Raw genomic sequence first — 26,347 nt, forward strand, 5'->3', positions numbered from 1 at the left:
GATTGTTTCTCATTATTAGGAAATAGATGCTGACCTGATTCTTGTTCTCAATTTAATGACCAATTTATTTAATTAATTACCACTGGGGCTAACAAGGGACTCTTATCTCATTATTACACTACTAAACATGAGAAACTGATAAGTGATTTTTTTTTTTTGGTCATTGTTTCCGGGGTAACTGCAGAATCATTTTTAGCTCACTTCTAAAATGCTAAGATTACAAACACAGAAACAACACACATTTCTACCCAGGTATATGTAATCAACTCAGTTGGCACCTGCTGGACTTCCATTACAACATATTAAATGCTCCCAGGAAAGGATAAGATATTTACAAGAAGGTTGCAAAACTGACCTATGCAACCAAGGTGTCTCTCACAGCCTTACAAAAGTTAAAGTCACCACATACAAGATACTATGTCACAGAGCAAGTGATTTTTAAAAATAGTGAAATTCTGTTGACTTTTGTTTCCTGAGCATGCCTTGTTCCTACCCTCAATTTCACACACAGTGCAAAAACATTTACACATTCTTTTAAACACTTCTTGTTGTAAGTTTTGGCAATTACACCTATGGACAGGACAGGCTTTCTGGAGGGGGAAGGGTAAACAGAGTTTTTACCCAACTTACCAAAGTTACTACAAGTTCTCTTCCTTGACCAACTGTTTACTATTTGCACTGCCCTGCCCTAACCCTTCAATGTTCTACTTCAAATCTCCAAGGTATGCTTACAGGGCAGAGTTATTTCCCCAACAAGCTTTGTGAAACTCCTGGTGACAATGTGCAGAAATTCAAAGTGATTATACGGAGACTACCACAGAAAAAAACTCCAAACTCAATTTTATCAAACAAGCCTTCATTCTTTAAAAAAAAAAAAAAAAAAAAAACCTTGACTTATTTACATTCTCTCTGAACGCTGCAGAGATAACGACAGAGTTCTTCCATTCACTGGCTAGCTTCCGAAATGCCCACAAAAGCCAGGTTGAGCAAGCTCCATCACTCAGTGTCATGCTGTAGACCTATTTCAGCATTCTGACCAAGCAATGAAAAATGTCATCCAGCAACTGAGAGGTTGCTCTTGGTTCTTTCAGCTGTTTCTTATGTCACTGTAATGGTTCATGTTAATAAGAACACATTTCTCATGAAGATCAGAAGTAGATTTCTACAATCATTTCATCATGGAAACCAGAGAAGATACTGTCTATATTTATACTGTCTATGCTTACACTGTCTATACTTACTACTATACTTCTCTCTAATCTTAGACACTGCATAGCCTTTTATTTCCACCCCTTCATGTTTAATCTATCTTAAAACTCACCTTTTACAAGATAAGAAATGATTATGTCAAAGTGTTAAGGTTTTCTCATTGCAAGTCTGTTGCAAGTAAATGTTTACTACAATTACTTCATACAAACAGTCAAATTTTAATATTATGTACTCATAACAAGCTTCATTATTATCATGCAGTAGTAATGAAATTAGAATAAGTCTAACCACTGAAACTTACTGTCCTTGGGCAAGACATTATGTGAAAGACATTTTGCACAACTGGAATACACGATGCTGAGTGAAATAAGCCAGACACAGAAAGACAAATGCTGCATGTTCTTCCTTACACATGGAAGACAGAATTCTAAACACACACACACAAAAAGAAGAAATGTCTATCAGTATTGCTGCAATTCTAGTTCTATGAATTTTGTTTCAAATCTTCATCAAACAAGTGGCTAAGAATGCTATATTATTATAGTTTTAACGATCTGTGATGACTTTAAAATTCACTACCATGGCAAAATAGCCATTTTTCCATTTAAGTATCATTTACAGCCATTGTCTGTATGCCTAGTAAACTAGGGTCTTTTTCCTTTTACCTTGTTAAACTTCTCATTTAGTGAAGTATTAAGCCTTTTACTGTAATATTAATTGAAAATGTTATCTCAAAAACTAAAAAAAAGAGAGAGAGAGAAGATAGGAGGATGGAAGGGGAAAAGTAAGGATGGGAGGAAAACATTTTCATATTTTTAGCATTGCATCTATGACATACTGAATCTATTTTAAAAATGAATTAAAATGAGACAAATTTTAACATTTTTAAGATAGCAGTATTTTAAATTATTTTAGTCCTTCATTTTTTCTCTATTTTTTGTGGTATTCCTATACTTAATGAAGTATAGTAGTAGTATTATTGAAAATAGAAGCAATGATGTGGTCTGGTGGTTAACCCACCAACTGTGGTCCCAGCATCCCAAAGAACAAAGGTTCATATCCGGGATGCTCAACTTCCCACCCAGAACCCTGCTAAAGTGCCTGGGAAAAGCAGTGGAAGAGGCACAGGCACACGTGAATCCCTGATATCCCTGTATGAGACCCTGGCAGTTGTAGTCACTGAAGTTCCAAACCAGGGTATTGAAGAATAATCTCTCTCTCTTCCTCTCTCTTTGTAATTCCTCCTTTCAAATAAATAAATCAATCCCAAAACAAACATAGTTTCCTTTATTATTGGCTGTCTGGCTAATCTGTTTGTCTTCTCCATCGTGTCTCCTTAGAAAACCACTGCTTTGCCACTAAATTGAGAAAAGGGACACTGCAATAGTTCCTCTGATGCATAGTCAATATTTTTCGCAGGCATGAAAGATAATGCATTAGATTTTGATAAGTCATTCACAAAAGCATAATAAAAGAATCAAACAGAAGACAGGGAGAAGTTTTGGTTAATCTCATACAAAACAGCGTATTTGAATATCTCTGGCCAGAAAGAACAATTTTGTCAGCTGAAATCTGGCCTTCACAAACACATCTATCATAGAAATGAACTGAGAGCTACGGCGTTGGCTTAAAATAGACTAATCCTCCACCGTGTGGCACTGCATCCCATATGGGTGGGGTTTGTGTCCTGACTTCTACACTTTGCTCCAGCTCCATGCTTCTGAAGTGGAAAAGTAGCAGAGGACAGCTCAAGTCTTCGGGCCCCTGCACCTACATGGGAGGCTCAGAGGCAGCTCTGGTAACTGCCTTCAGATTGCCTTGGCTCTGGCCACTGTAGCCATTTGGGGAGTGAGCCTACAGATGGAAGATATCTCTCTCTCTCTCTGTCCCTCTCTGTAACTAAATTGTAAAAGAATGAAGAAACAAAAAAATGAACGATCTGAAACTGAGTATAAGTCACCTTCTTCAGAGAAAATCAAGCAGTCAGTTTTGAAAGCAATGGATGAAGGAAAGGGTCCTGTAAAGAGGTAGGAGCTAAAGTGACCTCCCAAGACTGCAGCATCACTTCAGCAGCCCAGCTGAGTAGCTTTGGTTTACTTGTCCAGCCTGGAGGTGAGGGATGGAGGGAGGGATTCATGCTACATTTCTGTTGGTTCTTTGCTTCCAGATCTCTGAATATTACTTTTACTCATTTTTCTTGGTATAATTCAGTGATTCTGTTTTAAGTCCTCATTAACTATTATTCAAAGCTCTCCAGGGACATTTAGAGAAAGCATTCAATATAAACTTAAAGAAACCAGCTGCCCTGTTTCCTCTATTAATACTAGAACACTAAAAGTGTATTAAATACTTGTGATTATTTTGAAGTTAGTATTATTGAGTCAATCCACTTCTCAAACAAGTACTACATTTTGTTGTTACTGATGCATAGAAAAGAAAGTCCATTAACTCATCTTTCCTCTTCTCCAGTATATCTGTTCTAAAGAGAACCAGGAAAGAAAGATTAACAAACAAATCTCAAACCTTTACTATAGTTTTTCAAAAACTATGAGCTTCTCTTCAACTGATGTATCCATTTGGAGAAAGGAAGGGAAAACAAGATAGATCTTCTTTTTAAACTTCTCCTTATTCTGTAATTAGATGCTAAACAACAAGGCAATAACTGAAAGGACAGGACAATAGTGAAAAGGGAGTGTAAAGAGGACACAGAATAATTCACACAATGACTAATGTGTAACCTCAAATAATGGCACGTTAACTGTAATATATAAAGCTATGGTTCCATGTAACTCAAACTAAAACGTAACACATTGTCCTTTAATAACCTTTGAATTTATTATTTAGAAAAAAGTACAGCCTACTATCAGCTAGATTAAATTTGGCCATATATTTTGTTATATTACCAACATATCCAGTCATTTGTGAAGCAAAGAAAGAGTAAAATGCACTCTCAGGACTGGTACTCAACCTTGAAGTGCTGAGAGCTACTTCATCATCTACTGTGGGGGCAAACAGCATGCACATGCGAGCCTAACACCATGTTGTGTGGACAGTCTGCTATAACCGTATCATCGTAAATCACTCAGGTATTCACTTATTTTAAACATTCACAAATCAAGGCAGAGTTGCTTATGATTCCTAAAAGGGTATCTGAAAGACAGCATTTAACATATCTTGTTTCTTGTCATTGAAAGCTTAGGATACAGAGGTTTTCTCCTGACTCATTACAGTCTCCACAGACAACAAGCAGGAAATCACTGGACTGACTCACCATTTAGATACTACAAAAGCACAGTTACATTTAATATTCAAAAAGCAAAATAGATTCAATAAAATCTTAGCTTTACAGTTTTAGGATTTGCATCATTCTAATCCAATCACAAAATACTGTCAATTTTCCTTTCTTTTTTCTATAACAATAAAAGTACTATCACTCTTGCACATATTAAATGACACTGTTTTTACAGGGTAATCAATCAGAAAATATTGTCAATTTCCTATACTGATACTTTCTAAAACTACGTAAGTAACACAATTTATTTAATAGTGTTTTGATCAAAGACAAGTCAGCTATTTAGTCTATAGAAAATAATCATAAAACATTATTTCCCAAAAACTGCAGCACTTTTGAAATCTAAGTTTGTTGTTTACTTTAGATAAAGATTAAGTGTGTGAGAATAAAGATATGACTTCTTGTTTCCTTTAAAGCTTTATTTTTTTAGCATTTAGTTTAAATATTCAAAATTGAAGCTGTTCCGTGTTGCAAACACAGCTAAAATGAAGGGCTTCTGTAGCAGCAGTGACCAGATTTTAAATGCAGGTAGATCAATAAAAAAAAAAAATTTTTTTTTTCACCATGCACAGGCTCCACGTGTGAGTGGAATGGTTTATAATAGCTCACAAATGACTGTGTGCATGCTGTAACCAGCTGTTCTTAAATTATGAATATGCAACCAATTCATGTTAAAGCCAAATCCCAGCACTATTTCTACAGAGAAATCCCAGTAGTTTTGCTTGTTCTACATGTTAGCTCTGCTAAGGATACAAATAGCAGTAAGCTTCCGAACAAATAGGACCAAACTATTGGCATTTCATGCACTAGGTCCATTATCACAGCAGGCAATGTCAATCATTGGTACATTCCTATAACAGCTCAGGCAATATGACAATGATCTTCTAGGGGAAAAAAAAATCAAAATCCCTGCAGCATACTCCAAGTCCTTCTGACAACCTAATGCTTTCTTACTATAGCCAATCAGATTGTCAGACCTGACCTACTAGAAGACTTGCACCAAGCTTGAAACATTTAAAAACATCAATCATAAAAACAAAGACAGGACATTGAATTATACAGTATTAACCTCCAGGGTTTGCATACAAAGACCTTAGATTTATTTATGTCCCAACGAGTTAAGAGCTTCAGTACACCGTTCTTTACACCAAACTGACTGCCAATTTGATGAACCTCTCTGCCCTCAGCAGGAGTGCACCGTCTTTGATTAATGAGTGCATGTTTGTGGAAAAGTGTAAGGAGTAGCAAACAGGAAAAACACACAATTATGTTCACACACTGCTGAAGTACCAAGGTAATAATTATCTTCAAGCCCAATGTTCCTTTTTCTTATACATACCTCAACACACAAAAGCAGTAAAGGTTCTTTGAATTACTCTCATTATGATTATCTCAGAAACTCAATTTTTATTTATAGTGAAAGGCATTCAAAAGCCAAAATACAAGTTAAATTTTATTAATAATTTAAAAGCTATTTGAAAGACAATTAATTTTTTTAAAAGATTAAAACTGTAAAAATGTCAATATGTGGAAGAAACTATTTTCAACTCATATCTTTATAGAAGCCAATTATTTTTTAAAACTCAATGCTTATCTTATAAATAGACGAATATTTTACATCTCAACCTCTGACTCATCATAGGTCAAATGGCACTAACCAGATTTTAAAAATAAGAAATCTATTTAGTTTTTCTAGTTTCAGCTAAGACACTTCCAACATTTTGTAGCTTCATATCTCTTTGTAAACAAATTAAGTCTATTTATTACCCATAATTTCAAAGTTAATAGTCAACATAAAAACTTAGGAATCAAAGCTTAAGCTTTCTATGACTTCTTCTCAAAATTAACGTTAACAACTACCCAAAACTGAAAATTCCCACTTAATTTACTGAATGTTTTCCTGCATTACAATTAAGACTATCTTGTCTCTGAAATTAGACTAAGCTTTCAGACTTCTTTCTTAGAGATTACAGTGAATACCCAACTCAGTCTTTATCACAGTTTGGCTGATATAAATAAACACCTTGACACAAGTATAAGATGAGAAAATATATTTCTCAAGAACTGAGAATTTAAGGTAATGTAGTGGTGTTCTTTCTTCAAGATTTATATGGCTAATTTTTAAAAAGTTTATAAAGAGTACTGTTTGAAGAGATAGCTTAGTCAAAACAACACACAATTTACTTACAAGAAAAGTGTCTCCATAAAAATTAGGATTTTTAGGAAATCAACTCTGGAATCACTCAGCAATTTATCGTGTTAAAATTTGACTATAATATGTAAGAAGTTCTTTTAATGAGATTCACCTCATCAAATTAAATATTCTAATCATCAATTTGACATTTTAACTAATTTTTAAAAGGCAAGCTATTTCAATTTTTTTACAGCTTATGCTCTTTGAGGATTTAATAGTAAACATAAAGAACTAAATTTAAAAATCAGTAAATACCAGGACTAGAAAAAGTCTCAGAGTGCTAAGTAAGCTATACTGTAATCTTAAATGTTAACCATTTTCATTTTTCTTTCTTTTTTTTTATTTTAAAAGTGTTCTTCTCTGTGTTGGGATTATTCCTTATTTTTTTCCTCCCTCCTTTCCATCTCTGCTCCCATCAAATAAAAACCATGTAAATAATCAGAAAAGGGGGGAAATACTTAGGAATCCAAGAGAAGACATTATTTTAGTACAACAATATGATAGTGAGATTATCAATACAAGTTTTTATAATGAAGCTATTTCTTTAAGAACCATAAAAGGCTACTAGTAAAATAGCTCATAGTTTGAATTTTTAAAATAACATTTTGACATCATCATAAAAGAAACACAAAACAGCCTTTTTGCCCACAAACTGCTTCCTTGCTCCTATCATCATCTCCCATAATAAAGCTTAAAGAAACATTAAACCAATTGAGTCAATATTTATATAGCAAAACATAATACTTTTAAGACCTTGCAATACAAAATACTTAATTTTTGTTAATCAAAAAACCTCTTAAAATACCTAACTACAAGATATGGTTAATATCTTAGGAAATAAAGCATCCTAAATAATTATTAAACTTTAATGGTACAAATTCTTTGAAGAGGCCCAAATCACTATATCATTTTTGTGTGTGTGTGCTAAATCATACTTTTCCTTTGGGTAGTTCTACCTAGAACTAGTTTAAAGGCTCAGAAATTACAATATAAAATTCCTTTAAACCCAAAAGTAATCAAGTTCTAACATATAGTTTGACTCATTTAAGGAGATAAGACAGAAATTCTCAACTTTTCATGCAACCGTGATATCTTACATCTTGTATAGTAACACAAAAGTAGCAACAAAGACATTAACAATTGCAGTTCAAGCTGGGAGTGACTGTTCTGTTTCAATTCAATGACACCACTAATGGCTTCTTAGCAGCTCCATGAAATCAACCAGCTGTCAAGTTGATGCATCAGAAGGAACAGTTATGCACTCCCATAAGAAAAAGCAACACATCAGGATGTTTGGCAAAACATCTGCTCCTTTACACTGCAGTTCTATAATAAACATGCAAACAAAGAAATGGGAGAAAGGGCAACAGAATCAAAAATCTAAGGTTTCCATTACAATCCTTATATGTATTTTAAAGAGGATTACAAAAAATAAAAACAAATTTTACCAGGTTGAATACTGAGTTATTTTCAACATTTTGTAGATGCTAAATAACTGTATTTATTGTGTTTATACATATTGAGGTCATTTTTAGATTGACAAAAACAACATATGTTTAAAATTCAAGGGAAACTACGTGCAAGTAAAATAGGTATCATAAATTTCATGCACAAAATTCAAAAACCAAAAGCATATCCTTCTTTCATTTAGTATGTATTTAGCAACTGACGCCAACAGTATTCTAACAAAAGCAGTTCAAAGACTGAGCAGTCTATAAAATATTTTTCTACAGTACTTGAAAGAGTGAATGCCACCACAGTTCTGGACTAAACACATAAGAGGAGTAAGATACTATTATCTGGATTTTAAAACCAGTGCCTACTCCTATTCTTATCCAAACCATGATTTGAATATGTTAACTTCTCAAAAGTAATTTCCTGTTTTTAAAGCATAGAATCTGATTTGTTTAAAAAAAATTCTTATTTGTTATCACAGGATTAGAATAATTTTACACTGACCCATTCATTTCAAACACTTGTAAAGTCTTTTCTTTCCATCAGAAACATACAAGTGCTATTCTGTTGTCTAAATTATTGATTATGCAGCACAGTGACAATAACATGTACTGTGTTTACAATAGGTGTGAGACATCAAACGTACTTAACTACCATTTTCTTAAACTGCTTATCCTCTGTTGCTTGCTATTTATAATCTGCCAAATCTTTTAGTCCTTTGTTGCATGTATAATTTAGAACCATCTGTTCTATGTGCTTTTAACTATTTAAACATTTTTCACCTACCTACAATTCACATAAATGGCAGACATTCAATTCACTCAAGCTTTCTATATAGCATTTTACATAAAGCAAACTCCTGACTAAATAGCAACTAACACCAAAGAAGACTGCTACTAAAATAAAAACATACTACATACAATGAAAGTTTCTGTATTAGATAAACCTTTTCAGTGTATTCACAAGCATTTCTATTAGCTTTTTTAAAAAAAAAAAAAAAAGTTAATTGTAGTCAAGGTTTTTTTATTCCCCAATCCAGAAGACAAAGAGAATGCAAATCAAATACAGAGTTTCCTGTCCTTGTTAGAAAGGATGTAAATATGCTGACTGCAAATGACTACAAGGAGACAGAATTCTACTTTCCTATCCAGTCTACCTTGCTTCTTATTTATACACCAGTCTTTCATTAAGTTTGGTCACGTGACCCAGCCCAACTTCTGTGAGATGAAAAAGTATTATAGACAAGCAAATTAAAACACTGGATTTTACCATTGATCCTTCTATAAATGTAATGCTTGACAAAGAGTTTATATCTAGAGATTACAGACTATCTTCTGAAATCAATTTCGCCTTTTACTAAATACATCCTTGCCACTGGTTTAATCATATCTGCTACCATTTTTTTAAAAAGTACCCAGTATCTCCAGGTATTTTCAACAGCTACACTTTTCAAAAGGTAAGGAAACATATGAAAGGGGGAAAAAAAGCTCACTTAATTACAACAAGGAGTTAGGCAATCTAAAATAAGTACTTCATATATACACATACACACACATATATAAAGAACCAAGCTAATTAAAGGAAAATCAATATGGAAGAGTACAGCAAATAAGAAAGAAAAACCGCTGACTACAAACACTTGAAATATTTAAAAAAAGAAAAACGTGCAGAAAAACTAGATGACCATCAAGTAACACAGAAGTTCATACCATTTTTTGGTACAGTCTTCCACCTGTGACCAGGATACAATATATGCATATTTCACGGTCTGATTGCGAGAGAAAAATACAGAAACTAAGGCCCAAGATTTATGGTTAACCTGAAAGTTGCGCTATCTTTAAACCAAGGCAAAAAGAGGGGAAAAAACTCTTGAGAAAAATCTCTCAATAAACTTTACATGACGTCACTGGGCCCCCTGAACACTGCCTAAACTTTGAGCCTTATTCACACACACACACACACACACACCTTCTGCCTTTCAGAGGCTGCTTTCCCTTCCTCAAATTTTAAAAAGGAGAGAGAGACTCGGGAATAAAAATTGCCCAAGATGGCGAAACGCTTGTTGTTTAGAGGGCAGGGGAAAAATGGAGGATATTGTAATATACACAAAGGGATAAATTTCAACAACTCGGCCAAGGGCTGCAGCTGCTTCTCCCTTTATAAGGAAGCGACACACAAAAGATAAAATACGGAGCGAGAGAGAGAGACAGGCAGTGAGAGAGAAAAGAAGAGAAAAATCTCTCAGCACGAGCAGCTCCGAGTCCTTGCACACTTCCTTTCGCAAACCCTAGAAGTGGGGTTCGTGGAAGTGTTGTGACAGGAGGGAGCCGGGGGCAGGGGCGGGCGCGGGCAGCCGGGCGGCCCCCCGCGAGAGGCCCACGCGCGGACACGGCCGCGGTCCGCGGGCTCGGCGCCTCGGCCCTTCCCAGGTGGCCCCGCCGCTCCCCGGGCCACCGGCCCCACCCCCACCGCCGCCGCCGCCGCGCATTTTCAGGAAACTCGGGAGCCTCGAGCTCCACGCAGGGAGCCGAGGAGGCCCAAATTGGGGAGGGGTGGCGGACGCCGCTCGTCAGCCCGAGCGGGAAGAGGGGGCGGAGGCAGAAAGGGCCGCGGGAGGCGGCGGGGGGAGGGGGGCATCTCCAAAGTACCCCGGAGGGGAGTGGGGCAGCGGCGCCTGTTCCGGGGTAGGGACGGCGACCGCCGCGCCGCCAGAGCCGCTTCACGGAACGAGCCCAACTGTGGACGGCGACCCGAGCGCTGGAAGCCCGAGGGGAGGAGGAGACGCCCGCCCTGCGGCCGCGAAGGGCGACCGGCACAAAGGACGCGGGGTGGCGCGGCGCCGGTGCCCGGGCCGAGCGCGGCCCGCAAGCCCCACGACTCCGGGGTCCCCGCTCGGGCGGCCAGGAATAAAGTTTACGTTCTCCTGAGACCGCACCCCCCGCCTCCCATCCGGGGCCGCGCATCTCCCCGCGTCCTCCTGCCCCAAACTCCGCTCGGGACCCCGACTGCCACCCCAGCCTCTCAGGCAGCACAACAAAGGGACGACCGACCGGCGAGGGTAAACAGCGGCGGCGGGGCGGCCGGGCGACGGCGGCGAGCGCGTCCGGGCTGCGCCTCCGGAGTCCTCCCGCTCCGAGGAGCGCAGTTCCTCCTTTTCTGTTTCAACCGGCCTCGGAACATTCGGAATTCTCGTCTACACCCGCACCCCTCACGCCCGCGGATTTTTAACTCACCTTTACTTTCGAACTGAGAGTTGCGGTGGATGGGATTTTTTTTTTTTTTTTTTTTGCCTTCCCCAGATGGCCGAAGGTTAAGATTTTTTGGAAACCCCACCAACCTCCTTATTTCTACTATAATTTCTGCAAGAAAAGTATAAAGAGTTGGAGCGGAGGTGAGATTTGTGGTCGGGAAAGCCCTGGACGCCCTCCTTCTCCGTCTTCCGCCTCTCCCTCTGATTAGTTCCTATCCAGCAGCAGATTGAAGCAGGGGATGATTCTTCTCAAGGTTTGTTCAGCAGCTTCACTTCTAGGCGAAGGCTTCATGAACCAAGTGACGTCAACCAACAAGGCTTCTCTCTCTCTCCTCTCTCTAACAATGAAAGTTGCTGTTAACAAGGGAAAAAAGAGAGAGAATTGTTTATACCATTTCAGCTCCAATAATAAATGACCTATCAGCTCCGAAAGGAGCCCGGGGAGGGGGGTGCTTCTTCCTTCCAAGAATACTAGGGCTTTGAGTGCACCTTTCCCTGCCCCAGGAAAAAGTTAAGAAACTTAAATGTTTTGTTTTACAAGAAGAGGGCACAGAAAACAGAATTGGAAACTCAAGTTTGCAAAATGAAAACGAGACATTAGGGAACACAGATTAGCCATCTTCAACCAAAATTTTGATGTGTATAATTTGAGAATTTTATTGAGGTCTACAAACCCACTAAATTAATCTCCAACAATCTGTGGCTATTAGGACGCAACATGGTCCCGGGACAAAACAGTGCTGCCCTTCCACGAGCTAAACTCACGGTAATGTTTTAGCACTGGGTTAAACTACAATTCAAATGAAAGATATGAAAATAATAAATCGTTTTAAAGGCACATGTACAAACTGTAAAAAGTAATACCGATAGTTTTTCAATTTCTGCCAGTTAAGAAAATAATTATAGGAACTGAACACTTTTTTAAAAACCACGTTATAACACTGGGAGCCCATTACTGCATCTTTAAAGTACACACATATTGATACTTATCTATCCCCAGAATCTATTACAACTTTTCTATCTTTCCAGTTCCCCCTCCCCCATTCCCACGTCCCCGCAGCCAATCAAATTAAAGGGAAAGTGCACCCCAATCCTTCCCGCGCCTCACTTCACAGCTTTCTAAACACAACTTTAAAAAAAATCAGCCTAACTTTGATATCATTTTATTGCCCATGTAGGTATGAAATATGAAAAAATTGAGGTAGCTTTTTTTTCCTTCAGAACACGTTAAAGTCTCAAAGTTGATATAATAAGAAATTGCATAATTTAGTTTTCAGGATGAGGAACAAGTAAGAATTAAGTCACAGGGGAATAATTTGATCACATGCATATTTTGCACATACGTATGTGGATGAATGTATCTTAAAAGATGCTATTGTTTTATGTTTCCTCTTCAGCCACTGGCTGTGATTTTAATTGTGCTGGAGGATCTTCATTAGTATTAACACATGGGGAGATTTCACAAAGCTGCTTCATTAGGAAAAAAAAAAAAGCTTGGCAGCCTAGGTCTTTTTGCATGCACTGAGAATGTCAGCCTTACCTCGGTCATTTGTAACATAATAAGTGCAAGTACAATGATTGCGATGCAGGAGCACTGGGGGAAGGGCAGGAATACTGCCTGTCTAATAGGGAGATCTGAAAAGAAGGCTGCTCATTACATAGTAAAATGTATGCTAAAAATTAGTGAAGATGATGTCTCAGGAGACCGATGCTAAATAAATTAATGTGCTGATATGTTTTTAATTATTATTTTTGTAGTAGTTTATTTCATTCTCACCATTCACATTGAGCAGCAAAGCTGTGCTAGCACTTATTGATTTTTTTCCCTGACACATTCCCGGAATACAGATTTTAATCATTTCACTACACCACACTCAGTAATTTCATTAAAAACTGGAATCTTCCATCCCCAGAAAAGCATTTAATTTCAATGACATACAATTTCTCTTTTAGCAGGAAACTGTCTCTACACTAAAAGCTGGCCTAAGGTTCAAATGCATAATTTAATCCTGAGTTTTCCATGCTCTGCATTCCTTTCAAGCTATAATTTGAGTAACTACCTAATAACTGTAATAAGGACAATAATTTCCTTATAATATATTATTAACTCATATTTAATTAACTCGGAGGCCAAGCTCTGTACATGTGTGAGTGGGTCAATAGTTCTACAATCTCAAAATTTTCTAATAATTTTCCAGAAGAAAAACTAAGATTAAACTATCGATAAGAATGCCAGCATTCAGACCTCCTAGTCAGAGGCAGAAAGATTCATGTATTATTCTATAATAGTAGCCATTAATATATATCAAATAAATACCATTCTAAAATACTTGCAGGTAAGCAATGGAATCGGTTGATATTTCTATACAAGTGTTGTAACATTAATGTTTTAATAATGCATTACTGACACTTTCTTAAATTAGGGCTACTGTTGAAAACATTCAATTTTGAAAGGATTAAAAAAGAGGGCTGATCAAAGTTGTCTTGATTTCCACAAAGAATTCCCCTAAATGAATAATATATCTCTTAAGTTTTTGAAGCAATATTCTGTGAAAGGCAGATCAATTTTTGGCTTGAATAATACCCTAAAATCACATTGAGTTTACAGTTAGTACACTTGTTCCCATACAATGGGCTTCACATAGGCAGTCTGTGCTGTCTGGTTTTCACCCAAAAAATTTATGAGGAGAAAAGTGTAACGATACAATTTACTAGACTGTGGAAATATATTTAATCTCCAGGAAAAAATGATCATCTTACATAAAAACAAGAATCATTCCCCTGAGTAATTTCATAACCACAATTAAAGTTTTTTACAACACTGAGTAGAACCAATAATTTCAAGATGAAACGACATGCAACACAAAATCTTTTCCCAGATTGTGTGATAACAAACTATAAGCCATATCATCATTGAAAAGTGGGAATAAAGGGTAATAGTGGAAGAACTTGAATTCAGTGCCTTTCTGGAATATTTTTAAAGTGCATTTTATTACCAAGGTCTCTTTATTTAGTTCAGGAATTACTGTTGTGATATTGTCAAAGATGAGTATAGATGAGAACACAACAGCTACTGCTAAAACATCTAAAATTCATGAATTAATTTCAATAACTAATTTTATGTCAACATTTATTTAAAACATTTTAGTATTATTGATAAGTTCAAATATATCATTCAGTTTATTATTGTAAACTGACTTAAAAATGGTACACTAGAAATTTCAAACTAGATTACTCAGGATTTTACCTAAAAATTGTGCTTAAATTTTTTAAAATGATTATCTTCCCTGTTTTCATGTCATCACACATGACCATTTCAAAGGTTATAGGATAATCAGAATTGAAAAGAAAAAAAATTCAAAAAATTTACTTACTATTGTTACAAGGTCTTTATGAGGTCGTCTAAGTACTTCATAATATACAGAAATGTGAAGGAGTTTAAAGATCCACCAAATCTTTCCTAATATTAGTTGCAATTGGTTCTATTTTATATACATACATGCCACAGATTAATGATGCCACCACTGTGGGCTGAACTGTCTCAGTCTCTTCTGTAAAATAGCATCTGATTTGAGGACCAAGGCAGACTTTAAATAGGTAACTATAGAGATGGATATCTAATTTGCAACTGTAAGTATTATAAATCATTCCTTAAAGAGTGAAGAATTACCATGTACAAAGTCTAGGAGGGATGACTACATAGAAAAATAAATGAAAGATCTTAATGACAAGCTGGCCACTGTCATATCTTGTTTTGTTTCAATCACAGTAGATTAATGAAGTTTTATTTGTTCTCATTCACTGAACAAACATGTGAATGCTCGCTACAAGCTACTATACTAGACAATAAAAAAACGAAAAACATTCTGGTTGATCTTGAAAGTGAAATTCCTGGGATATCAGAAATTCATGTAAATCACATTATAAAGATACAAATAATAAAGTTTTATGAGAATAAAGAGGATGGGCAACTAATTCTGATTGGGAGACTGGAAAGGGTCTTATGAAACAGATACCATTTGAATTATATGTCAAATACTGACAGCTTACCAGGCAAAGGAACAGGGGAGGTGTGTGTATTATAAATGGAAAAAAAATGAAACACTTGTATGTGTAAATATGCAGAGTCACTAGGTTGGCGTCTGTCCACTGGTAAGCAATTGAGCACAACAGGAAAATTCAGGGTGAGAAGTGATAGAGATGAAGGTGATACAAGAAGGCTGGGACCTGTAGGGAAAGTCAAAGCGTACCAAGGTGGGAGTGGAATTTACAAAGGTAAGCAAAGCAATGACATAGTTCACCTTGTCTGGAGACACCCATAACAGTAGGCAGGACCATATTAGAGTATGGAGAGATTGACAGGCCATGAGAAAGACAAGCCAGAAGTTGCAATGGAGGCTTAGACAGATAATGTTGAGGTAAAATTTTAATTTCGTGACTAAAGCCAGAACTCAAGAGAAGAAAAAAATAAAATGAGAGAAATTTCTAACTTACACAAGAAGCTGATGCTGGAGTTGTCAACTATGGGCCAGGATGTAAAAATTATGAGTGGTCTGGAATTAGAACTTGAATATTACAATCCTAGGGTTACTTTCTTAGGGGATTATTAGGAGCAACTATTGAACTTCATCAAAAAGTGTATATACATGTTCAGTGCTCACAAATTCTGACTTACAGCCAAAATTTTTTGCCCTCTTCTTTTTTTAACTACAAAGATGTTTCAGATCTACAACCCTGATTAAGAACACTGCTATAGGCACAAACTGATTGTAAAAATCATTTGGAAATGGAAACAAGCAGAGAAAAACTTGAAAAAGAAGAGCTTTGTGGGTGGCACAGATTAAATATTAAAATATTATAAACCTTTAATAGTTACATTGGCACATGAATAAAAAAATAAAAACAATTTAAAATTGAGAAATCACGTGCACAAGGAACTTTAGCAAATACAGATGATAAATGATACATTACAAAATTTATCAAAACAGGATGATATGAACTTTTTTTAAGAAAGATATATTTCATTTTTTTAAAGATTTATTTTTATTATTTTTTTATTGGAAAGTCGGATATACAGAGAGAAGGAAAAACAGAGAGGAAGATCTTCTGTCCAATGATTCACTTCCCAAGTGGCAGCAACAACTGGAGCTGTGCTGATCTGAAGCCAGGAGCCTGGATCTTCTTCTGGGTCTCCCACACAGGTGCAGGGTCCCAAGTCTTTGGGCCGTCCTCCACTGCTTTCCCAGGCCACCAGCAGGGAGCTGGGTGGGAAGTGGAGCTGCTGGGATATGAACCAGCACCCATTTGAGATCACAGTGTGTGTAAAGCGAGCACTTTATCCGCTAGGCCTCCACGCTAGGCCCAACATGAACTTTTTAATAAGTAGTATTTGAATAACTTGTCATGCAGTAAAAACAGGTAAATTCATATCTATTCAAGAATAAATTTCAAAGAGATCAGTTCCAAGTGCCAAAAGAAATAGGTAAATTCCTCAATAAATGGAAAGTATGGAAAAATTTCCCAGCAACAGTTAAAATCAAGCGGTAATGTAGAATAATGATAAATTGTACCACAATAAAACAAAAGCTTATTTTTACCAAAAAGAAAGAAAAATCACCACAACCAAAGTATAAAAAAAGAAAAATTGTGCAATATGGGTTAAGCCACCTTCAATGTCAGCATTCTATAATAGAACTGGTTGGAGAACTGGTTCAAGACCCGGATGCTCCACTTCTGGTCCAGGCTAATGTATCTGCAAAATCAGTGGAAGACGAGGCAAGTGCTGAGTACCTGCACTCTGGTGGAAGACTCGGATGAAGCTTCTGGCTCCTGGCTTTGTCCTAGCCCAGCAATGGCTGTTGTGACCTCTTGGGAGTGAACAGTGGATAGAAGATAGCTCTTTGTCTACCTGCCTGCCTCATCCTTCCCTTCAAAATAAGTGAACTTAGAAAAAGCGCTCATTAGGCATTTAAAGGATTTCTAAGCAATGACAGATTCAACTTATATGAGACAATTTAATAAGTATATAAGGTATCTGAAAATAAAAAGCCAAAATCTGATAGAAAATAGCCAGAGATGTAAAAAGCACTTTACAGAAAAATAAATGCAAATGCCTCTTACATGAAAACACAAAATTGCTCATAATAAGAGAAACATAAATCACAAACCACTGAGATACTAGTCCTCAGTTATCATATTAGCAAAAGTCCAGCTCCAAAACTCAACCTATCAGAGAAGCTCTTGGGAAATGCAAAAAAAAAAAAAAAAAAAAAAAAAAATGGCAGTATCTTTAAAATTACAAATACATTTGTTTTTTATTAGCAAATTTTTAGTAGCAGTCAACAATCATGCCACCACTGACAAAAACATGAAAATCAACATACAGAAAATTATTTTTTTCTGAAGCACCACAAATATTTGTTATAGCAAGAGCCTGGAAATAAATCAAATGTTTATTATAAGGAAATGAATGAATTAAACATGGTACATCAACATAGTGGAGTATTTTGTAAATCTTTTTAAAAATACATTTATTTTTATTGGAAAGGCATATTTACATAGAGAAGGAGAGACAGAAAGATTGCTCATCTGCTGGTTCACTGCCTAAATGACTGCAACAACTGGCACTAAGTGGATGCGAGGCCAGAAGCCTTTTTCAGGTCTCCCACGTGGGTGCAGGGTCCCAAGGCTCTGGAAAATACTCTACTGCTTTCCCAGGCCACAAGCAGGGAGCTGGTTGGGAAATGAAGCAACAGGGACACAAACCAGCACCCATATAGGATGCTTGCACTTGGAAATAGAGGATTAGCCAGTTGAGCCAATGCTCAGGCCCCCTTACTAAGCAATTTTTTAAAAGGAATGAGAAATATATGTGGTATAAATACTTTACTTATATAACACTTGTAACAGAAATTGTTAGACAATGATGTGAAAAAAGAAAGTTGAAGAAAAATATGTACATTATGCCAACACACATAACACATATATTTATAATAGACTGTATAATATTTACAGTATATTATTTGTTTTTCATGGAAGCATGACGTGAAATGTCTACCTAGGAGGAGGGAGGGAGTGGGGTAGTGAACACAGGAATAGCACGTAGTCCTAAAACCTGCTTTTCCGATGTGATTTTATATCCATGTAAAATAAATTTTGGTACTGCGAAACAAAAATAAAATTAAGAGACAATCCCACACAAATAAATGGTAAACAAAATAAATCAATTTAATTGTATGTGAAGCTGGTTGGCACGATAAGGTGTAAGGTATAGCTGGGTCTTTGGGCAATCACTGTTTCTGGATTTAGAGGCTAGAGTTCCCTCATTGTCTGAGGTAGGTCACTGCAGTGGGTTCCATGCTCACCGTGAGAACCACACAAACCTTTCATGAGGCGCGTGTAACTGCATGTGTGAGGGTTGTAACCTCAGTGGGCCAACCCCTGGGCACTGATAACTGGCAGAGAAGTGAGCCTGTGGTCATATGGGTTGATACGATCATACCCTCCCTCCTGCAGGAGCTCTACCATGCCCATCTTGGGTGTTACCCTGGACTCTCACACTCACCATAGCACTGCCCAGAGCTCCCTGGACCCACCCAGCACACACCTCTGGATAGCCACTGAAGGAGCCAACACTCAATAAAGACAGACATAGTACAAGGATAAAAGTCACCTGAGAAGAAAAACAGTAAGTGTTTCTATGATTGCCTAAAAATAAGTGCAGAAATACAAGAAACATGAACAAGGAAGGAAAAGGAAAATATGAATGACTCCCCCGCAGTAACAAAACAGCACTTCAATATTAGAATGTGAAAATGAAGAGATTGATGAAATTGAAAAGAATGAACGGGTTACTCAAAAACACAGAGAAACAAATACATGAGATGAAGAAACCCATACACAACACAAATGAAAAGTTTTGCTAACAAAGATATTGAAGAGAAATCAAACTGAAATGCTAAAAATGAATAATTCAATGTATCAAGAAGAAAATTCAGTGGGAAGTCTTAACAACAGACTCGGTGAAGCAGAAGAAAGAATATCCAAGCCAGAAAACAACTGCTGGAATTAAGCTGGAAATTAACAACTTAAGAAACACCACAAAACATGCAAACCAGGACAATATGCTCCTGGAGACATCTAAAGATAACAATACAACACATCAAAACTGATGGTACATAGCACAAACAGTGTGAAGAGGGATGTTAACAGCAATTAGTGCCTACATCAAGGATTGAAAAGGTATCAAATAAGTGATCTAAAAATGGATCTCAGGAACCTAGAAAAACATGAATAAACCAATTCCAAAATTAGTTTAAGGAAATAATGAAAATCACAAAAGACATAAGTTTCAAATCAATAGAATATGTAAAAGCTCAGAGATATGAAGAGCTGGTTTTCTGATTTTGAAAACACCATTGGCCCAACTGAAAAAAAGGGGGGAGGATGGGGAAGACTCAAATTAATTAAACCCAAGATTAGAAAGAGAGATGTAACAGCAGATACCACAGAAATCTGAAGCATTATCACTAATTACTCCAAACAGCTATAAGCCAATGAATTTGAAAAAATTTTAAAAATGGGCTATTCTCCCAGTCAGGCTTTGATAGCAAGCATCTGGGTCAGTGGAGACTCTAAGGTGGACTATGTCAGCCAATAGACCTAGAGAAGGATTTCCTCAACCTTGGAACAATGAAATCAACTACACTTTGGAACTACAGAAACCACTTAAGCAGTACCCTCGAAACATGTTCAACAATGGGGACCCTAGGATGACATATCCCTGTGTACTGATGAGTTAGGCTGCTGAGAGCCTAACTCTTCTTCCCTTCTTTTCTCTTCCCTTCTTTTCTTTTCTCCCTTTTTCCAGATATAGGAGGGAAAAAAAGAAGAAAAGAAAAGAAATTGGAAGCGATTTTCTTATCCACTGTCTTGACCCTTCCAACCCCTACCAGTGGTCCATATGGGTATCTGTGTAAACATAATCAAAAATAAAATAAAATAAAAAATACATAGAAAGGGAAAAAAAAGAAACGGAAAAGAAAAAGAAATGGACAGAAGTCTGAATGCATACAATCTTCCAAAAATTAGTCATGGAGACATAGAAAACCTAAATAGACCAATAGTCAAGAGAGATATTTAGTCAATAAACAAGACCCTCCCAACAAAGAAAATCCCAGAAACATACTGCCTCATCACTAAATTCTATAATCTTTTTGAGAATAACTAATTCCAAGTCTTCTTAAATTATTCAAAACAAAACTTTCACTAAGGACAGTATCACCTAACAAAAAGATACAACAAAGAGAATTATAGACCAATATCCCTGATAAATACAAAAGCAAATATCTTCATCAAAATACTCCCTAATCGACACCAACAACACATCAGACAGATAATTCACCAGGGCCAAGTGGGATTTATCATTGGTATGCAAGGATGGTTCAATATACACAAATCAATAACAAACTGAAGAAAAAAATCATACTTCCATCTCAACTGATGCAGAGAAAGCATTTGATAAAACACAACATCCTGTCATGATAAAAACCTTAAGCAAATTGGATGCCATACCCACAGCTATTAAATGGAGAAAAGCTGGAGACATTTCCACTATGATCTAGAACCAGACAAGGATGTCAACTTTCACCATTACTGTTAAATATCATAAACGATGCTTTGGTCAGAGCCATTAGGCAAGAGAAAAAAAAAAATCAAAGAAATACAAATTAGAAAGGAAGAACTCAAATTATCACTGTTTGCAGATAACATGATCAAACATAGGAGAATCAAACCACTCCACTAATAGATTATTGGAACTCATAAGAGAGCTTTTTAAAGCTACATTATACAAAATCAACATGCAAAAATCAATATCCTTTTTATGCAAAAACAATGTCATGGCTGAGAAAGAACTAGATTAGTCTCATTCACAATAACTACAAAAAAAACTTAGAATAATTTTTCATGAATGTGGAAGATCTCTACCTTTAAAATTACAAAATATTAAAGAAGTAGAAGAAAACACCGAAAGTGGAAAAATCTGTGTAAAGAATTGGAAAATAATATAATCAAAATGTCCCTCCTACCTAAGCAATTTACAGATTCAAAGAGATACCATTCAAAACACCAACATTCTTCTCAGAAAAAAAAATGATGCTAAAATTCATGTGGAAATAACAGAGAACAGATAGATAAACAGACTGAATAGATAAAGCAGTCTTAAACAACAAAAACAGAGCTGGAGGCATTGCAATATCAGACTTCAAGAGATAATATAGCTCCCAGCTAATGTGCTGGGAAAGCAGCAGAAAATGGCCCAAGTACTTGATTCCTGCACTCATGTGGCAAACCCCCCAAAAAAAACCTGTCTCCTAATCTTGGACTGGCCCAGCTCCGACCACTGTGGCCATCTGGGGAGTGAAGCAGTAGATAGGTCACTGCCTCTTTTTATTGTAACTCTGCCTTTCAAATAAGTAAATAAATCTTTTTAAAAAAATATTTATGTGAAGGGGAGGGGAGGTTACATTTCCCATCTGCTAGTTCGCTTCGTAAATGTCTGCAAACTACCAGGGCAGGCCAAGGAACAAGCCAGGGCAAGCCAGGAACTCCATCCACATCTTCCAAGTATTTAAACCATTATATCTGTACTTAAACCCATTAGTAGACTTAAGCACATTAGGAGGAAGCTGGGTCAGAAGCACAGCTGCTGGGACTCAAACCAACACTGATAAGGGATGTAGACAGTCCAAGTAGTAGTTTAACTCAATGTTCCACAACACCTGCCCTGTCCTATGTCTTCTGGATGTAGCTGGTATTGTTTCCTTTTTTAATTTCAGGGTCTGTTGTTCTTTCTTCTTCACTTTTTAATTTTCGTAGCTCCTATCATTAAGCATGAAAGGAGAGAAATTTTGTAGCTTCTTTTAATCAACTTTACATATTAGTCAATTTTTAAAGGAGAAACAAACTTAGCTGAATGTTTATAACTAATTTTTAGATGCCAATGACATGTAATATTAAAGTTGAAAAGTGTATATGTGGCCTAGAATTTAATTTGACACTTGGGACACCTGCATCCCCAGTGAGAGCCTGGGATCAAGTCCTGGCTCTACTCCCAATTTTAATTTCTTGAGAGGCAGCGATGTGATGACTCAGGTAGTTGAGTCCCTGCAACCCACATGGGAGACCTGAATTGAGTTCCAACTCCTGGCTTCCATCTGATCCAACTCCAGATTGTGGGCATTTGTGTGCAGGGCAAAACTAACAGATGAAAGATCTCTGTGTATTTTTTGCATGTTTCAAAAAAAATATTTACATAGGGAGACTAAAAAAAATGACCTAAATTGAGTGGAGGTATTTGATGGTGTAAATCAATAAATTGGTTGTAAGATGGTATAAGTTAAAGTTACAAAAAGAATATCCAAGTGAATTGGAGTTCAGGCAAATGGGATACTGGCACTGTAGCTGGCAGCATTTCAACCCACTATGCCACAGTGCTAGCACCCCTAATTAACTTTTAAAAAGAATCAATGCCAATTCTTCCAAAATTCTTCCAAAGGATTGAAAGGGAGGAAACCATTTCAAACTCATTCTTTGAGGCCACCATAACTCTAATAGCAAAACCAGATAAGGGGACAATAAAAAATAAAAATGTAGGCTGAGGTAGGCATTTGGCTTACCAAAGATTACAGCCTGCACCAACGCATCACCTTCAAATTCCCAAAATGGCCTATTTTTTTGGTTGTTGCTCTGTTTATATATATATATAAATTTCTTTTTTGAAAAGGCAACATGACCAAGAGAGAAACAGGCAGAGAAAGATGGAGAAATCATTCTTCTAGCTGGTGATTCACTCCACAAATGTCTACTGGAACAAGGAGTAGGTGAGACCAAAGCCAAGAGCCTAGAATTCCATGTGGGTCTCCCACTGGTATGATGGGAGCCCAGCTGCTTCAACCATCACTGCCTCCCAGCATGCACGCAGGCAGCATGCCAGATCCAGAGCAGAAGAGATGGAACTCAGACTGGTGGTTTTAGCATGGGAGGTAGGTGTCCTAATAAGCAACTTAACTGCTATCCCAAATGAATTTATAAAACACTGATAAAACAAATTGAGTCGCATAGGAAAAAAGCACACAGAAATATATATCAATGTCTTAGAAGAATCAATATTGTAAATGTCTATACTACCAAACATAAGCTATAAATTCCATTCAATTCCCATCAAAATACCAATGACATTCCTTACTGAATTAGGGGGAGGGAAAAAGAAGAAAGAAAATAGGAAAAAAAATCACAGTCTTTGTATGGGACCACAAAAGACATTAGATTACCAAAACAATGCTGAGCAGAAACAACAAAGCTAGAGGCAATAAAATACCTAACTTGAAAAAAGTACTACAGAAATAAAAATAAATTGATACACAAAATTAACCATCACATAAACCAATTCAATCACTTAGTCATCATTTTGCTAACATGTCACTTGGGTGTATCACTGAGACACAAGGAGGCAACCCATGTGACATGCTAAGTGTCTATGCAGATGAACAGATGATGAACAGAGTGGAGAGAGTATAGGCTCACCTGCCATTCTGTGTATCTGTTGCCTATGATTGTTAGTGAACTCATGAGCTAGCATTTGTATTTTATCCAGTTAATCAGAATATTTTCTAGTAAGATAAACTTGAGGTGTATTTCGAGAGAGTGGGTTTGATTTAACTGAACTAGGTTAAGAGAAATGTAGGTATCTTTAGAACAATGCAAAATAAGGATTTCTTATAATTCACATATGATAAATTATGTACATTTAAAGTATCTCATTAGATCATTCTGAAACCATTTAACAGAATAAATATCAACCATGTCCATTATCCCCCAAAGTTTCCTTCTACTCTGTCATGGAGCTTCCTTTACCCCTCTGTGTCACCTAATATCCCAGGCTGCTGCTGATCTTCTGCCACTCACAACAGATTCATTTGTATTTTCCAGAATTTAAAAATAAGTATAAAAATAAATAAAACTAGAAATATATATAACCATATATTTTGTATTATTTTTTAAAATCTGGCTTTTTACATTGAATATAATTTTTTTCAGATTCATTCTTTTCGTTGCATGTTTCACTGGCTCATTTTCTTTTTTTTTTAAAGATTTATTTATTTTTATTGGAAAACCTGATATACAGAGATACAGTGAGACACAGAGGAAGATCTTCTGTCTGCTGATTCACTCCCCAAGTGGTCGCAATGGGCAGAACTGAGCTGATTCAAAGCCAAGAGCCAGGAGCCTCCTCCAGGTTTTCTACTCAGGTACAGGGTCTCAAAGCTTTGGGCCATCCTCAACTGCTTCCTCAGGCCACAAGCAGGGAGCTGGATGGGAAGTGGAGCAGCTGAGACATGAACTGGCGCCCATATGGAATCCTGGTCCCTGGATCATTATTTTCTATTGTTAAAATTGTATCCCATTGAATAGATACCAGACATATTTATTCTTTAGTTGTTTTATGTTTGAATTATTTCTACTTTTAACCTATTACAAACAATGCTACTATTTGCTTTTAAAATTTTATGAAAGCATATGTCACTGTTCACTGGGTATAAAACAAGGAGTAGAAAGTCTGGAGCAAAATATAGGCATGTATGCAATTTTAAAGATTTATGTACAGTAAAGGCAGATCTACAGAGAGGACAGAAAAATCTTCTGTGTACTGGTTCACTTCCTAAGTGGCTGCAATGGCCAGAGCTGAGCCAATCTGAAGCCAGGAGCCAAGGAGCTTCTTCCAGGTCTCCCATGTGGATGCAGGGTCCCAGGGCTTTCCTGGGCCATCCTTTACTGCTTCCTCAGGCCACAAGCAGGGAGCTGGATTGGAAGTGGTGTGTCCAGGACATGAAGCAGTGCCCAAATGGGATCCTGGTGCCCATAAGGGATCCCAATTCATGCAAGGCAAGGATTTAATCACTTGGCAATTGTGCCGGGCTCCATGTATGCAATTTTATAAGCTGTAAAAATGCTTTTCCAAAATAACCATACTGTTTTACATTACAACTAGCAGTGAATAAACACTCCACATCTAAACTTTGATAATCTTGCCAAATTATGGAATGGTCTATTTTCTTCAATTTTACTACCTCTGCTAGATGTATAATATTACATGCATATGGTATTAATTTGCTTTTCTCTAGTGGATAATGATGTTGAATACTTTTTGTGTTTACTTGTTATGCCTCATTTTCTTTTTCATAAAATGATTGTTCATATCTTTGGGTTGGGTGGCTTCTCATCACCCAGCTTAGCATTCTAGATTCAAGGCCTTTACTACAATATGATTTGCAATATTTCCTCCAAGCTTATATTTAAGATTTACTTATTTTTATTGGAAATACATATTTACAGAAAGGAGACACAGAGAGAAAGATCTTCTGTATGCTGGCTAACTCCACAAGTGCCCGCAACAGCCAGAGCTGAGCTGATCCAAAGCCAGCAGCCAGGAGCTGCTTCTGGGAATCCCACGTGGGTGCAGGGTCATAGGGCCTTGGCCCATCCTCTACCACAAGCAGGAAGCTAGATGAGAAGTGGAGCATTTGGGAACTGGTACCCATTTAGGATTTAGGCGCTTGCAGGGCAAGGATTTAGCCACTGAGTTATCATGCCAGGCCCAATCTTATCTTCTCAACAGTATATTTTAAAGAACAGAGTTCATTTTTAACTTTGATGAAATTATCAATTCTCATAAACCAAGTGAATGGTAATTTATGCTAAGAAACCGTTGTAGAAAAACACCAACATTTTCTCCTTCACATATATTTCCTAGTAGAAATTTTACAGTGTGACCTTCTATATTCAGATCTTTGATCTGTTTTGAGGTAATCTTTAAATATCATGGAAGTTGTCAATATTTAGTATTCCCAGCCCCAATAATCCTTTCCATTGCACTTTTTTCAAGAAT

At 36.8% G+C, this 26,347-nt stretch overlaps 1 protein-coding gene across 5 annotated transcripts in view; it reads right to left on the reverse strand.

Moving 5' to 3' along the window:
- The window catches only part of BAZ2B (bromodomain adjacent to zinc finger domain 2B), a 239,784-nt gene extending 227,682 nt beyond the window's left edge, over window positions 1-12,102 (reverse strand). For 2 of the 5 annotated variants that reach the window (XM_040971612.1, XM_040971610.1), the window contains exon 1: window positions 11,384-12,102. The gene's annotated coding sequence lies outside the window, so the exon portion shown is untranslated. The remainder of the gene's footprint in view (window positions 1-11,383) is intronic. The other 3 variants (XM_040971614.1, XM_040971613.1, XM_040971611.1) reach the window with 2 other exon arrangements.
- Window positions 12,103-26,347: the final 14,245 nt, after the last annotated feature.

Source organism: Ochotona curzoniae, unplaced genomic scaffold (genome assembly GCF_017591425.1).
Source record: "Ochotona curzoniae isolate NIBS_2020 unplaced genomic scaffold, NIBS_Ocur_1.0 contig_2210, whole genome shotgun sequence".
Classification (NCBI taxonomy): domain Eukaryota; kingdom Metazoa; phylum Chordata; class Mammalia; order Lagomorpha; family Ochotonidae; genus Ochotona; species Ochotona curzoniae.